Source organism: Cygnus olor, chromosome Z (genome assembly GCF_009769625.2).
Source record: "Cygnus olor isolate bCygOlo1 chromosome Z, bCygOlo1.pri.v2, whole genome shotgun sequence".
Classification (NCBI taxonomy): domain Eukaryota; kingdom Metazoa; phylum Chordata; class Aves; order Anseriformes; family Anatidae; genus Cygnus; species Cygnus olor.
The window spans coordinates 45813582-45829152 of NC_049198.1; the positions used below are offsets into that span (position 1 = coordinate 45813582).

The following is a 15571-nucleotide window of genomic DNA, read 5'->3' on the forward strand; positions in this document are numbered from 1 at the left end:
TACCTGCAACCCAAGCTGCATGGCTGTTCTCACAGCTCTGTTACAAAGACCGTAGCAAAAGGTTGCCTTAAGCAGTAGGCAATGGACTGAATTTTGTCATCAAGTAATGAGTCTATCACAAAAATAATGGCCACATGGCAGCAGCCTGCTGGATATAAATCCTTCCACTGATTAAAACTGGATTTTGGATCAATATTAAAACAAAAATAAAAATAAACAAAACAACAACAAACAAAACACAATACTACATGAAAAAAGAGTAGAAAGAAGACAAAGCATCTGTGCTGGTCTCAGTAATCATACAACAGGATGCAAGTTAACACTAAATCATTTTATATTTAAGCAAATGTAAAAAAACTTACAAAACAGAACACTTAGCTGTGTGCAGTCAGCCACAAACATGCAGTGCCTCACCATGTCCATGGTGAAAGCCTTGTAACGGGAGAGCCCAAGACACAGAAATAGTAAAATAAATGTTCTGTGTTTTGTGAGCTCCCCCCTCCTCCCTCTCTGGCCCTGCTCACCCTTTCCTCCCCTAGGGCTTCAGTTCTTGGTTAACATCTCTCCAGCTGAAAATAATTGCCTGCCTCAGAAAGGCATCTGGGACAGTGTCACCCCTTAATCACCAGCAGGACAGCTGAGTGACACGAGGCACTTCCACCTCCTCCCCGGAGTAATCGCACTGTCTCCGCAAGGCAGTACCATGCTGTTGAGAATTAAAATGACTTCAGATGTGGTGCTCTGCCCTAATGAGAACCATATTCCAGCAAGGCCCCCCTCCAAAAGCCCACTTCATACTACTGCACCAGCTGCCTATTAGGACTTTGCTTATCAATACGGCTACCGCTGAGGGTCAGTCAGTCCAGCCTGCATGCAAACCTCAGGGAAAATCCATTTGCAGAAATGAACCCACAATGCTTTTGGTATACCTCAATACATACATAATCAGCAATAATCAACTGCGTTATCTCTAAATTTTTATCACAGTATGAGCATGGTAACAAGCCACAGTAGATTTGCAAGTCGTCATGCCCTCCCTGCCAGAGGCAGGATACCAATAAAACTACCCAGCGTCATAAAACCATGGACAGATTTACTTAACAAAGGACATTGAAGCAGCTCTCTGCAGAAATACCTCAGAAAATAAAACTAGGTATCTATTTCTCAATGAATTGGAGAGACAGAAAAAAATGTTTGTAGGCATTACCAATATGCTTGCAGCGGTTATACTGAAAAATAAATTTTGTGAATCAGAGTAACACTAATTTCAGCTTCTATCAACTGCTATAGCTTCACTCTAGGATGAAATGTCAGCATCTAGAAATTGTGCAGGTATGTTTCTTCAAAACAGTCACTGTCTCTTCCCACATCACAGTTGAAAGATAAAAATCTAAACATGGTCTTCAACATCCTCACTGTAAAAGAGGCACCAAAATCATCTTTTCTGGCAGGACATGACATGCTTAAATCCCGTAATTGTTTCCTTTTATCCACAACAGCCAGTTTTCTGTCCTTCACGTCATTAACTTTCTCAACTTAGTAAACTAACAGGTAGTCCCCCCCTTCCTTTTTTACCCCATGCCTTTGAGATACACGTTTGCAGCAAGACTTACAGGAAAGCATTCTCAGACACAACAGCCGAACAGTCTGACGCAGCATCACCACACAGTTCATCTTTAGCTTGCTCTTCCAAATTCTGCTTCTCCTCCTCCTGTGGGGTTCCTTTTCTTCTTGCTCCAAAATACGTTGTAAACTTCCCCAAGAAGGGACTGTGTCTCCCACATGTGTTTACCTATAAACACTGAGTGCACCGAAGCTCTCCTTCAGGCCTTCAAATGCCTACCTGAACACCACAGCCGTGGTACGGGAGTAAAAACATCAATTACGCCTGAACCTGATGGCTTCGGACACTTGCAGGAAATGGAAATCGTTAATTAAGGAAATGACAAACTGTCCTATCCCAGCCCTCAGGTCCCTCCTCTCTTCACTAAAGGAACTACCTAACTTGGTTATATTAGGGTTTGATTGCTGGGATGAGAATTTCAGGGATTGTAGAGCCTTCATATCCTCCTCCACAGCCTCTTATAGATTCAGGCAAACCTCATCTTGTTGCTACACAAACATTTTTAAAATGTTCACATTTCTGTCAACTGGAGAAGATTAAACTGCTGGTGGCCCACCCCATGCCACAGATACACAGAAATCTTCAAACCTTTTCAGAAAAGCGCCAGAGAAACAAGTGAAGAATTACAATTAAAGAGTTTTAAAAAGGGAGGAAGAAATGCCTGCTTTGGGAGACCGGAAATAAAGAGTTTTATATCCTTAAAGCGATCACAGGAACACAAGAAACTTGAGAAGTGGAAAAAACACAGTGACAACATCAGCAGATAGAGAAGCCCTGCCTTGCACAAGTCAGTTTGGGCAAGCCCTTAAATGTGTGAGTCAAGACACAAGCAAGCCAGGGCTGGGAAGGGGAAGCGCCCCGGCACCCCTGATTTTCAGAGCGCACCCAGAACACTTCCTCAGCGAGCGGACGCATGCCTCCACACCGCCCCGGCCTAACGGGGCCGCTGCCACACCGGGCGCCTCACAGCGAGACGTGCCTTCCGCTCTGCGGGCAGCCACCCCACTGCCGCGGCCTGACACGGACGGGCTGATAGACAAAGCTCTGTGAGGTTTTCAAGGGCCGATGCACAAATACTGCATGTAGTAGCAGAGCCCCTGAAAAAGACTGTCGTCACCAAGCCCCAAATCCGCCGGTGCTGTGCTGGACACCGTACACCATGCCCCTCGCCCTGCACGCTTCACCCTTTGGCACGCACCCCGCTGTTGGATCAGCGCGATGAGCCCGGACAGTCTGTGCCAAGGCGGGTGGCTATCTGCAGCACGTAATCTGCAAACAGAGCAGACGGCTACATATACATTTGTTGGACGCTGTAGCATCAGGAATTCGAGGCACAAGCAAACGTTACATACAATTCTGCTTTGTTCTACGTGTTGGAAATCCTGTGCATGCAACTCCATTTACATAGCTCACATGTGCTAGTCATTAAAAGTGAACTAAAATACCTACTTTGCTCCATGAATGTAAATATCTCAACAGTTTGATATGAAATTTTAGATTAAAACAATCTACAAGCAGTTTGGTATTAAAATTTAAAGTGGTTTTAATTCTAACAAAGCCTGTGGGACATAATTGTCTTTATAAGCAAAGTATCAGCTATGCTTTTTATCAACTGCTTTGAAGTAGACGAAGTGAAACATAAAGAACTAAAACTAAATTGTATTTTAGCTACTGCTTTTTCTCTTTGAATGAGCAGAAGTAATCATCTGTTTTTATTACAGTTTTGGCCTTTGCATTCTTATACTCAAGACAATCCAGGAAACAATAAAGCTGTTTGTTCCAGTACAGGCAGTACCCACCTGACATGTTCTTGTTCACAGCAGTACAAATAGTTCCATCGATGCACTTTCAAAAAATGACTGGTAGAAAAAAATGCAGTGGCTCAAAACTCTGTATTTTTCCTCTTTGAATGCTGAAATCAGTAGGCATCACTATAGTCAATCTCATAGCAATAAATCATCTTTTTTTTTCTACTTCTCATGAGAATCCTAATGTATGCCAGTATCACAAAGTACAGCTTTTGTAATGCTTATGGCTTTACAGTCAATATTTGATTAATTTTAAATCTACCTAAAGGTTCCACCATGAAGAGAGTGAACTCCACAGGCGCTAAAGAATCAACATATCCATAGAGCCTGAATAGATAAATATACCATTTTAGTATCAATACCACATTTACAATTTTAAAGGGTATGAAGTCTTTAAACTCAAGAATTCAACAACTCGCATGTAACCACGAAGGATTTTCATTAGCATAAGAAAAGCCTTAAAAAAACTCCTGAAGACATTTGAGCGCATCTGAGGGCCTTCTTCAGTCTGTGCAGCAATCACAACCCTACACGAATACCTAAGCAGCCAATGTTTTCTTGGTGTTGTTGGCTGTAATGAAAGCACTACATTAAAAATCTACATTGCTTTTTGCAGACTCAGAGCTAAATCACTAGGAATATTTCAGAAGTCAAAAGAAAAATATGCAAATTCGGAACAACACTATCTCAGATAGGTACATCTGTTCCTGTCGAGCTCTATCCAGACACTTCGGGATCTGGATGCCCTCCCTGATCACCCAGGCTTCCCAAATGTTACGGTCTGCACTACTTCAGAGCTGCCGAAGCACACCTGGTTGTACATGTTCAGATCATCAGAACTTCAAGGGTTTGAAGCTGTGCACATAAAATACTGAGCAACCTTCAACACACACTTTCAATACGGTTCACTTCAGAACAGCTCAGTTCCACATCTCCACACATTCCCATCTGCATTTGACAACATTTCAAATAATATTATTAGGAGCTTGCTTGTGACATAACAGCTTGCACTTACAAAGCTCTTACATGCTCAGGATGGAGTTCTTAAAGCTCATGAAACAATTTTTTAAGACTTTAAAAAAAAACGAAGTCTTAGTTGCGGATGACAAAGAAGCAAACTAACAAACAAGTTTATTATACATAACTGAACACCAGGAAAAAAAACACCATAGTATGCACATTTTCCTGATTGCCACTGTCAGAAATTAGAATCAGGCACAAAAATATGTTTAGCCACAGCAATTAGGAAGGATTTCTTTCCTCAAGCATTGACCTCGTTTACTTTCTGCATGTTACCATAGGTATTGAGTCCTCTCCCTCCCCGATACAGGAGCTGATGAAAACCTCACGGCTTTTGTTTTCCGCTGATTAAACACTACAACAAAATTACCTCAGAAAGCAGGTCCATGATTTTGGCCTTTCACTAAAAGCATTCTTTAATCACAACACAAATGACTACCCTCTTCACAGGTGTAACTGGATACACTCACAGACTTTTATTCAGGTGGAAAGGCAACTCAAACTGATGCTTACTTCAGCCTGAGATGCAATTGTTTTACTGTGGTTAAAAACAAGAGTTGCCAAAACAACAGCTCACACCTCAGCAACTGAAAAGGAGCTCAGTGAAAGAAATCCAGAGATTTCACCCTCAGATGGGTCTTTATTTCGCCACTATTTATATACTGGGACCCATTTTCCAGCTAACTTACGCAACCTTGGAGCTTTCTTTCCTTAGCAGATTGTTAGTGGGTCAACTTGAGCTGTTTGGTATTATATTCCCCCACGCCACATTATCATTCTTTTCCGAAATGCTAATGAGCTTGCTTTGGGAGCGGACTTCAACCAGCATGTAGCTACCAGCTTCGTCACTGGCCTGCCACCACCAGCCAAGCCAGCTTGCCTGCAGCACAGCGGGCAGCCTGTATCCTCTCTTGGTCCAGGGGATTCTCTCTGCTGGTACCAGGGGGCCTGCCCTGGGGCACTTCCATGGAGACCTGACCATGTGAAGCTCAAACCCAGCCTCTCCCACCCTGCTTGCACAGCAGCCAAGCCTCCGGCCTGGGACCAAACACCACAGTCCCCATGGGAGATGCTGGACGTGAACCTCTGGGAACATCAGCTTCGTTCTGCTCAGCATTGCCTTCCCCTCCATACACAGAGAGGCTGCATGAGGGAACTTGCGGAGTGCACTGCTGCAATGCAAAACTCACAACTACACCGCTGTTGAACGAGCCGTCACCGCGTCACACCACACTGCTGCAAATCTTACAGATTGCACGTCCTTTAAGACTTGTCCACACAGTAAATTTTAAGCCAAACAGCTTCGGAGACCCTGAACCAGCTCCATTCATATCTGAGGGAGGAAGTGTTCAAGGCCAGGTCGGATGGGGCTTTGGACAGCCTGGGTCTACAACTGACCCTGTCCATAGCAAGGGGGTTAGACGAAGTGATCTTTAAGGTCCCTTCCAACCCAAACCACTCCACGATTCTGTCATTCAGCTCTGTCCGTGCCTGCAACCAGGACACCACGTCCCATCAACACAAAAGGAGACCCAGAAACTGCACATGTCCTCAAGGAGTTTAAGCCTGGCACCCCGCTGCAGAATCCTACCCCAAACACAGCCCTGAGGGGACGCCTTCATGCAAGGCACCAGCATCACCCAGTGCGTGCCACAGTGTCTGCACAGGTCTTCAACCCCTCTTCCTCACCATATGCAAGCCATAAACACAAAGCTCCACCGCCTACGTGCCTCCAAAAGGGAAACAACATAAGGATTAAGCAGGAACTTTCACAAGAAGCTATTTGAGCTGCAGAACGGCTGATGGTGTGTAAAAACTGAGAACACAGTCATTTTAAAGGTAGGGGGATAAATAGGACATGGAAGCAAGACACAGCAAAATGAAAAAAAGAGCCACTCTGAAACACAGCATCTTTTAAGTTCATAAAACATAAAAACAAAGCTGACTCGTCTTAGCACTAGTAACATCCATACATTCACCATATGAGCAAATGAGCCACCCCATCACAAAACAGGCACTATATCAAAAGCATTTTCACATACTGTAGAAAGCATAAGAAATGCAACATAAGAATATATAGCACCAAACTGTCCACACTAGTACATACACATTTCAACACAGAGGAGCCCTTGGGCTGTTTCCTGAGACAGAGCAGTGTACTTTTCAACCTCTGACTACTCAGAAAGACAACCGACTAACCCGAAACCCACCCTTCTGATTCATCAAAGTGGTGGGAAACTCCATAACTATGTCACGGATCCATCTGACACGGTCCTGACATCAGGATGCTCTCTGTGTGCTGCTGCCTTTCAAAAGCATATCTAGATCCCAAACAGTATGTCCAAGGCTATACGTCACCAGAAAACGTTTTGTTGTTCTCCCACTGAGGCAGTCACGCCATTTCTATCCTCACCTATAGTCAGTATGGATTAGTCCAAAGCAGAACCAAATTTCAGCTGCCCCAAGTAAAAGCACAGAAGAAATACAGCTTTATTTCATCCTTCTTCAGAGCTCCCACTGTGCCAGTCCTGACGTTACAGCACAGCTTTCGACAGCATGACCATGAAATCCACTAGCACATTCAGTATTTCCTTCCATCTCCCCAGGAACGAATCGCAAATAGCGGCAGGTTGGTGGGAGGGTGGGAAGCAGGAAGGATTAAAAAACAAAACAAAAATATAATGGCAGATTATTCCAGCAGTGGGAAACCCCCAGAAACCGTAACGCCACGCACCCAAGCACCACACGTGAGAATCCCCAACCCAAACAGGGAGCATTTCTCCCACAGCACTGCTATGCAGCCATCATAGCATGAACCACACGTTAAAGAACGTGCATATGGGGAAAAGAAGGAGGGAAGGATGTGGAGGTACACCAGGCAGAAGCATGCCCTTCCACACAATTTGCAAGCTAGCAACCAGCCTGCAGTTTCTGCAGTTACAGCTTGCTCTCCCCCCTAGCATAAGGCTTTTGTGTATCAGCCATTACACTGCTTCAGAGTCTGTAATTTCGGGTCTCTCTCATCTTCCTTCTCTTTAAAAACTAATTTTATTCAACACAGAAATAGCTATTTTCCCCAAACACTTTTGTCAGAGGCATAAATCTTGCATAACAGACTTCAAGCACAATTCTGGTGCAAAGTACACTAATGTAAATAAATAGCAACTAAATTGGTGGAGTAATGTCAGTGCAGCTATGATCAAAGGCAGACTGCTATCTCCAGAACATTGCATTTGCCCCGAAATGTCATCTCGAAGCCTACCAAATGGGGAAGGGACAGCTGCGTTCCTTATAAAACCTCCACACTCCAAGGAATGTAAATAAGGGATATTGTTAAAACGAAAGACCTAGTTAAAGCTTTACATTTGTAATGTTTAAAAGGTTTTCCCCTCCTTTTTGTATCTTTAATCAAAGGTTATAAATGTTTAAATGATGGCCGTTGCCATGGAAATAGGCAGGCCAGGATCTCTCTGTGGGAACCTCAAAGCCTCCTCCACCGCCTAGCGCTGCGTAATGACAGGGTCACATTAACACCTCTGACTCTCAAAGCCCATTTGTTGCATGGAAATTAACACAGCTGACTCCATTCACCTTCTGCAGGCAAACATTAACTGCTCCTGCTGAACCGACTTCCTGCCGCTTTCGCCCCTTCTCGGACAGGCGCCCGGTCCACGCCAGCGCCATCATTTCAGCAGCAGCAAATCCATCCTCAGCACTCTCTGCAAACGCCAACCAGAAACCCAGAGTGCAATGGGATGCTTCACCTGATCAAAGGCATCGCTCCACAATCTGTGAAGGTATTTTTTTTTTTTCCCAAAGCTACTGAAATCCAACAAATTTGCATCCTCTTCTATACGATGAAGGCATAGCTATGAAGAAAAACAGAGGCAGACATGCAGCGACAGGAACTGAACTCTCATAAAAGCCAACAATTAAATTAAAAAACAGAAGACAGGCTCTGAATAATGGTTACTTTTTTCCCCTGGTGACTATCAGTGCTAAAGCAGGAAAAAGAAGTTCTTAAAAACCTCAGTGGAATTCCTGATTATCAGCATGCATCATTAGACGCGCAATCAATTTATGCACATGGGAGGCCCATTTCAGGGCAAATGCAAGCAGATACTTCAAAAAAAATTTTTTTTAATCCAGATAAGCAAATTCAATCATTTAAGAATATCTACATATCAGTATCCTCGTACTGTGAGCAAACACTAATCCAAGATTTAATATGCAGGCATTTGATTCGTATAGTATGAACTGTATGTAGAGTTATTTCATTCAGCCTCTGCCAATGCAATAGTAAATTCCTCCAACGTGTGAAGTGTGTGAGAATCAAAATATACTCAGTTACTTATTTGCGTATTTGAAAAAAAATATTTCTGTAGCATCTACCCTCACTGAAGACAATTAGTCAAATACCTTAAACAACCGGAATGCTGTAAATGTATCCGTACAGATGGGGTTTTCTTTATTATTATTATTTAATTCTTCTGGGAGATAGAATTGCACAGAGAGGAAAGCTCTTAAGCCTACGAAAAGGCCTGTCTTACATATTTATCATACAATCCCTCAAAACTAATTCCTGTGCAAAGGAAGTGAAATGAAAAGGCCATTATGTGTCTCACTTACCTAGCAGATAATCAGGATGACCTTTCAGAGCAGTTTATCAATTCCACTGACACCTGGAGTAAAGACATCGTCATATTCAACTGGACAGTGAACTTATTTCAGTAGGGCCAGGCATCTAGGCTTGTTAACTGCAAATTTTTGACAACCCCAATAATTTCGAGAGCAAGAAGATGGTTATTCTCTCTCACCTAAATAAGACTAGATTTTAACAGGAAAAATAAATAAATGTAATTCTTACTCTTGTTCAATTGACTGATAGTTTTCAGTGACTTTGCCTTTTTATTTTTTTTTAACTAGTTCTGAAAAAGGTGTTAATTTTCTTTACACCTGGAGTTGTCATGGACAACTCACTTTCTGACAAATGGCTCCTTCAGGTAGGGTAGATCTGCAAGACAAATACAGAGGGGGAATCTGTGTGCATATACATATGCATCTTTAGCAAATCCTTAGTAATTATGCAACTGCTGAGCAGAAACAAGAATGCCTAAATCTTTGCCTCTGGTCACTTTATGCACTTTTTGATAAAAAAACAACAGAAGTGTGGGAGAGAAGAAAGTTCTGCTAGCCCGACATCACTCCAGCAGACTTCTGCATCCCAAATGACAACCGAGAGCATTACTGAGCTTTTGTATTCACTCCAGATTTTCTATTGATGAATTCTGGGAGAAGCTGGGAAGGTGCACTCAGGTGGGACCCCCATCGCACAGGTAAAGCTCTGCAGGTGTACGCCAAAGGCTGCACCACGCAGACACATGAGAGGGGTCTGGGCCGTCGATTATGAGCTCCTGCCTGCAGCAGGCTCCTCTGTTTTTTAAAGGCTTTGCAGACAACTGTTACTGCACTCAAATCAAATACAGATTTACAGGCAGAAACATCTCATGACCCACACTACGACGTCTGGCAAGAATTAGGAAGCCCACGATGAGAATACAAGCTGGGGCTTACAGGGAAGCATAGTAAATGTACTGTTAGGTCAGGCTGGAAAAAGACTGAGTGTCCAAAAGCCTGTCCATACTCCCTTCTCTCTCCCAGCCGCACCAGCAGGTCCGGTGGGAGGCATACCCTCCTTCCACAAACCGTGTCTTTCCAGCACCCCAAAAAGGTGGTTTCACCGAGCGGGCATGTTCTCCTTGTGCTAACAGCTGGTGCTTTGCTTGCCATAGGTGATCTAATATGCAGCTCCTGAATAAACTGAAGCACTTATGGATAAGGTAAAGCGCACAGAAGGTTATTTTTAATATACAATATTGATGCATGTTCTTTTCGCTCTGGATTAAGAAGCGGCTAGAGATCCAGAGAACAAGCCAGCGCTACCCACGTGCACGTGACAGCTTCACACACCACCGGGCACAGCAGGTTTATTCTTTCCTACTTCCACAGGTTGCAACAGAACACATTTTACACAGTTAAATTACCACATCTCACGTGTCTTCACAGAAACTTCATACAGCCTATGTTATACTAAATGATGTAAGAAACAGCTAGCTGCTTCTGAAGCAGTTCCAACTTGGGAGTTTAACCACTGCACGCCTAAGGAAAGCCAAGCACAACCTCACGGATCTGGTTTTATGACATACATTCATAGGACACTTCTTTGAGGACAAAGTCTGCATAGTTCCACTCTCCCCAAAGCACATCAAATTTAAAATGAGAGAATTGAAACATAAATCCAAGACCTTTCACATCTCCAGGCCTCTCCCCTACATCCTGCATTGTTTTTCCAGTAACAGCCAACTATAATGTATTATCTCTTTCAGTGAAAATGAGAACAAAGACATTCTTTAAAAAGGAAAAAAAATTAGCCTCCACTTTTCTATGCGTCCCTTTGTATATACAATGACAAAGTTCAGAGAGCATCATTTGTTTATGAAAAAAAAAAAATCAAGCACAACTGAGCATATACATATAAAAAGCAATCATCTGGGGCTAGAATAATGCCTGCTTTATAGCAGGGGAAGGAGGAAAAACTCAGCAGAAACACAGCTACAGGCTGCCCTGGAAAACCACTCCTGAACAAAGCGAGAACTATAATCACGTTTCATGCATTTCTCCCCCTTTTCCTCCTGCCCTGCCACTCGCAGGGCAGGCAGTACCTCCCCAAGGCACCTCGCCTTGCTCCTGCGGTCCCCCTCCTGCATGAGGGCAAAGAGCTTGCAGGAGCTCCTGCTCCCCTGCCCGCTCTCCCAGCGGAAACACCCGCCTCTATACGCCCTGCCCCGCCTTGCACATCATCTTCTGTCCCCCAGCCCAGCAAGCAGATGCACTCAGGACCCCCTTGGATTCCCAGCCCAATAACTCCAGGCGCTCCCGGTCACCTCCATGGAAGAGCGCCATCACGTACAAGTCCAGCGGGCACGCACATCACCCTCTTCCTCCTCACGGTGCCGAAAGCATGCTCTGAGGACAGCCGCAGACAAGTGGCACGCAGCCGGCCTGCCCTCACAATGAGGCCAACAGGTACTGATTTCGCAGCACGGCGTTCAATCCTCTTTGACCTGCCGCATATATAGGCTAATACTAATTTTTTAAGAGGATCAAGGCAGAAAGTGCCTCACGGATAATGGGTTCACTGCTGTACACGAACAGAGAGAAAGAGAAACAGGTAGAAGAGGCGGGAAAGACTGCAAGATGATCGTTATTTCCTTATTGTTAACAAACTTGGTCAAAACTTGATATAAGGTTTTCAATTAACTTTATTTATTGCCCTCAGAAGAGTTTCTCATCTGCTCACACTGATAGCCCAAGTTCGTGTTAATTTGCCACCTGTTTTGTTTCCCCTTAGTACTTGTAGACTACGTACTTATGGCTCAAGTGTGCTGCTTTGTGCTTTGAAACACCTACCGTCAAAACTGTGGGATCTGCAGTGCTGCTGACATGCATGCCCCCTCACAGCAAATATTATATAAAAATATATATTTACGTATTTTTTCCTACCTCTCTCAGTCTCCTCCCTATTTAAAAGTGCCAACAGGATCAAAAATAAATGTCTGTTTATTGATTCATGCCATTTTCCAAAATCTGCCCATGCCGCCAGTCCTGCCAGCTCTCCAGGCAGCAGGGCATCAGCATCCTTTCAGCACTCACAGGCTCCACGAGGCATGGGATGCCAAAAAGCCACTCTGCGGCCGCTTTGTCCCCCTGGAACTCAAGACCCTGGGGAAACCAGCAGGACCTCCCCTGCTCTTTTTGATACACTTCCACCCATCTTCCGTGGAGACTCAGAGCACAGGGTTGCGTAAAGCCAGGTGATGACAGCCTTACAAAAAGCTTCATCATCATCATCAGAGAAACAGAGAGAAAGGAAGAGAGGGAGAACTTCAGAGAGAGAACAACCAGGTGCAGAAGGCAGAAGCACGTACAGGTGTGCCCCTCATGGTCCAGCCAGCCGCCCAGCTGGGCACGCCTTTCTTCAGCACGTAGCAGCAGAGGACCAGGCACAACAAACAACATCCCCGAGGTGTTCGGTATCACCACAGTAATGAAGATTGAACGCTCATCTTAAACTTCTAGCACAGGAATTTATATGCAGGCGCTAAAATAAGAGAAAGAACCTTTGAAGGATGCACAAGGGAAGTTTATGATCTGCTTCCCTTCATTTTGTTGCCACCCCTAAAACACCACCCTCTCTGTCACGTGCTACCAGGAACACAGTCCTCTGTTTCATGAGTTTTTCCAAAACTAAGCCATGGTGAAGAATTATCTTGCGGCTGTGTCTTTAATTAAACTTTAGAGGAAGGCGTAGTAGGGTAGCATCCATTCACATATAACACTTCCATGGTCACACGCCTTCAGAAATGACTTTTCAACTCATTTAAATTGCAGAATAATTTGAGTTTTTGTAAGATCCAACATTTGGAAGCATCAAAGGCTTACAAGAAGTGTTACTAAACCTTGGCAATTACATCTTCCTTCCCTCACCACTATCCATTTCAAGCTATCTTTGCACAGCAAAAGCAGGGATAACCCATCTCATCCCTGAACTCTGATGAGAAATGACTTGCTATGGATCTACACAACCCAGCGACAGGGCATCAGCCCGTCCCTCACCCTCATGGGACCTCAGCCTACGTGGTATAACGCCGCACCGGCGCGCAGCTGCAGCCACACAGGCGGACTCAGGAAAGGTTATCGAGTGTTTTGTGTGACAGCTGTTTGCACTGGGGGAGGAGAGGACCTCGATTCATAACACCAGCGAAGGGAAGGCAGCGCAGCACATCAGAGGACACCTCCGAGCACACCTGTACACACACTGCCCAGAAAAGCTGCGAATCAGCCCCGCAGCTCTGAACCAGATCCGTCCTCAAACGCTGACAGCACATGCTCCTTTCACCAGGGAAGGAGCTACCAGCCTCCCCACCAGCCACCCAGGCCTTTTGTTTCTTTTTCAAACAACACAAAAAGGAGACAGAAAATTCAGCAGCTGACCTGTCTGGGTAAGTGTGAGCGCAGGCAGCTTTTGCCAACACCCTCAACGCACCTCTTGGTGCACACCGCGTAATTGCTTTTGGGGGGTGTGTGCATTATTTGCTCTTCTGGCCAAGCAGTCCCGCTGGAGACAGGCTTCATCTGCCAACACAGCTCCACACCAGCAAAGCCTGGTTTCTTCCCTTGACCAACACGCATGCAGACACCTTGTCGCCTTGCTGTTCGCTTGCTTCTGGGGGCAGAGGAGCTGCCTGAAGGGAGCCGAACACCCACCCGCACCCTGCCAATGCCACCTCACGTCCCGTGGGGCTGGGGTCGTGCGAGCCTTGCAGGGGAGCAAGCACACACAGATGGCACCGGTGGGAGCAGGAGGAGGGCAGGGAGGTGTCTGGGAGCACAGCCGGCAAGAAGGAGCCGGAGGAGCCGCGGGCTGGCTCCCGCACTGGGGGCCAACAAGTGCCCGCTTGCGGTGGCAGCCACGAAATGGAGACGGGCTCTCACGGAGCCTCGTCCCGCCGGGCGCCCGCAGCAGGGAAGGGACACGAGGGGACACCCGGGGACACCGCGGGGCGAGCAGCAGCAGCCGCCCGGCCCCCCCCCGCCCCACGGCGGCCGCAGCAGGTGCAGCGCCCCCGGCCCACGCGTGCCCATGCGCGGGGGCTCCCCGACACAGGCCCCGGCACCCACCTCGGCTCGGCCCGGCGGCTGCGACCGCCCTGCTCCGGCTCCGGCTGCGGCTCCGTGTCCGAGCCCTGCCTCCTACGGCGGCCCCGCAGCCTGCCCCCCGCGCCGGGCGCTCCTACCTGCGGCGGCGCGGAGCCGAGCGGGGCTGGGCCGGGCCGGGCTGCGGGGGGTGTGTGGGGGGGCTGCCCGCGCCCGCCTCGCCCGGCCCCCGCCCGCCTCGGCGCCTCCCCGCCGCGGGGTGGGCCCTGGCAGCCCCCTCCTCCTCCCGGCGGCGGGGGCGGGGGGCGAGGGGCGAGGAGGAGGAGGAGGAGGAGGAAGAGGAGGAGAGGGGGAGGGCCCGCTGCCCGCGTGTAACAAGTTTGGGTTGCCCCGCAGTATGGCGGCCGCCCGGCTTTTATTTTTATTCCACCCGTACGGCGACAGGCTAGGTCCAATACCTACGACTTGTGTTGAGTATGGCAGAGAAACACCATCAAAATGAACTTACTTCGTAAACACAGCCGCTTACAGCACAGTCATGGTGCCTAACCTCAGCTGAAGATCATTTAGGTGCAAGGCAAGACATGGCACCTTGGTATTTCGGGGCCTTGGGAGGTGCCGGGTTTGCAGGAGGGTGCTAACAGGGCCGGAGCAGTTTATTACATGGTGTACGCTGGGAAACCCACTTTCCCTCTCTGCATTTTAAAGCGGTCGTTTGTCCTAGGCCAACTTAACACTGGGCAGCCAGCGTCTCACACCACCGGCATTGCTCAGGATCACACACCATCAGGGCGCCAGACCCGGGGCCTCGGGAAGCGAGCGCCACAGCCGGACAGAAGGAGAGGATGGGGAGATGCTGTCCTCTGGACAGGGCGAGAAGCACGTCTGACAATTTACCTGTCAGCAGCGTGGAAAAGGATCGTCCAGCTGGGCTGGAAAATCCCCCGTGTAAATACAGTGGCAGGATAAAAAATCCGTATGGCATATCATATTTTATTTGGGGAATTTGCTGCAATTTATGCCGGCAAAAGAGTAAGCTGCATCTCCTCTGGGACTGGCTGCTGGTATTAATAGACCAGCAAAACCTTTCTAGCGTAGACAAGGCTAAGCAACTCCTGAGGGATACAGCTATGAAATGATATTCCGAGGGAAGAAACAAAGATGTTTCTTAATCCCTTTTGCATTGTATGGTTTCCAGGCTGAGGCAGTTCTTAGCATAGAGTAGGAAAATCACAGGGGTTTTGTCAGGTTTCCCCAGGGAGCCCCCGCTCTGTACAGACTTCCCCAAACCCAGAGCAGTACAAAGGAATGGGAGCGAAGGCTAGCAGCCAGGCAAAATGCCCACTGCTGCCACTGTCTCTATCCGGGTTAGATTTCGTGACCTTTAAGAGTGGAGCTGTTC

At 46.8% G+C, this 15571-nt stretch overlaps 1 protein-coding gene across 5 annotated transcripts in view; it reads right to left on the reverse strand.

Annotated features, from left to right (window-relative positions):
- The window catches only part of SEMA4D (semaphorin 4D), a 95183-nt gene extending 80814 nt beyond the window's left edge, over positions 1-14369 (reverse strand). For 3 of the 5 annotated variants that reach the window (XM_040540428.1, XM_040540424.1, XM_040540431.1), the window contains exon 1: positions 14194-14365. The gene's annotated coding sequence lies outside the window, so the exon portion shown is untranslated. Of the gene's footprint in view, positions 1-14193 lie in introns of all 5 variants that reach the window. The other 2 variants (XM_040540430.1, XM_040540429.1) reach the window with 1 other exon arrangement.
- Positions 14370-15571: the final 1202 nt, after the last annotated feature.